Genomic DNA, 1,659 nt, shown 5'->3' with positions numbered 1-1,659 from the left:
TTCACTAAAAAACAACAGGAGCAATAGTAGTTTTATTTTACTTTACTTTAAAACTATTCAGATTTTAAGCACATAAACAGCATTGATATTTATTAAATTAAAGGTAACATTTGATTCAGACTTCATACGACCTACAGCTAGTCTTTCATGAGGCTGACTAGTACAGTTAAAAAAAAAAAGAAAAACTTCATCTGCATGTCTAATTTTAAAGTCGAAAGAGACACAAGCTTCATCAGTGAGACAGTGATCCAAATTCACATCAAAATGGCTGCAAAAGAGAAAAGGCAAGAGTTTGCAATGCCTGTAATGCTGAGGATTTAAATGTAATATCATGTACTGCCACAAGATGGCAGTCTGCATTCTCAATGTCTCCAACCCAATGGCTCTGCCTCTGAAATGAAACTGAGACAAAACCTTACTGTAATGATGTTGGGATGTTATTTTTTTTTCATCTGGACAAGGGAAGCAGGTCAGAGTTGATGGGAAGAAAGATGAAGCTAAATCCAGGACAATCCTAGATAAAAACCTGTTAGAAGCTGCAGAAGATCTGAGACTGGATTGGTGGTTCCAGCAGGACAGCTATCCTGAATGAATCAACGCAGACTTATGTGCACCATTATGGTCCTTATATGGCACTTCTACTGTATGTGTGATTGTTTTAAAGTCAAGTAAGCAGAAGATAATTTATCAGTATAAGATTACTTGTAGCCAACTAAAACCACAGTGTTCCCAAGACAAGCAGAGGGATTACTTAAACTTGACTTGACTGCTTCACTGTTGGTGAAAGAGGTCACACTCTGCACTCCAGAACCTTAACATTGCTGTTTTTAATGCAGTATATTACACATAAAATGTGTCTTTTGGCCTAAATGAAAGATGGCGGCTTGGGTCCGTTTAAGATTATCACGAGGGAGATCTGTCCACTTTAGTCTTGGCTCAGTGTGTGTAATCTGAGGTGTGAAACTGAGCTGAAGCTGTGGATTATTGATGCCTCGCTACCTTAGCAGGGAGCATGGCCGAAGCAAGCAAGGAGAATTCTGTCCGGCTGATCTTGACCCATATGTGTGTGTGTGAGGTGCCAGCTGTGTTAGTTGTGTATGTAATGACTCAGAAGGGAATGCGGACGCAGTCAGCAGGAACCTACAGCCGTGCTGCTGTCTCACCAGCCCTGCTGAGCAAACCCAGCTGATCAAAATTTGATGAGCAGATCTTAGTAACCTGAGATGTGACAGAAAACATGGTGGCTCCCCTTTGTGCTGGAGTTCGGCCGGTTCTGCTCCTGAATGGGAGCAGCAGGGTTAGGTGGTCCTTACGGGCTCATAGTTCTCCTCTGACACTGTCAGGCCATCAACATACACAGGATCTATGCATCAGGACTGAAACATGGTGGCCTCAAACTGAGTCATTTTCTGTCATTTTCCAACAAACTTGGACTTCTTCTGTTCTGGAAAGATGATGCACATATCAGCATTGAACCTTTTGGTAAATGTAAACACATTTCAAGATAATTTGCACTAAGTTAACGCAGACGACTGAACACTGAACCTTTACTTTGTTACTAGAGCCAGAGAGAGAGAGAGAGAGAGAGAGAGAGAGAGAGAGAGAGAGAGAGAGAAAGGAAGGAGGGCTACCTCTGCTGTCCCATGCTGCTGCCTTTTA

Source organism: Fundulus heteroclitus, chromosome 24, assembly GCF_011125445.2.
Source record: "Fundulus heteroclitus isolate FHET01 chromosome 24, MU-UCD_Fhet_4.1, whole genome shotgun sequence".
Lineage (NCBI taxonomy): Eukaryota > Metazoa > Chordata > Actinopteri > Cyprinodontiformes > Fundulidae > Fundulus > Fundulus heteroclitus.
The sequence above is the reverse complement of the archived record's forward strand: the minus strand, read 5'-3'. Positions refer to the sequence as shown.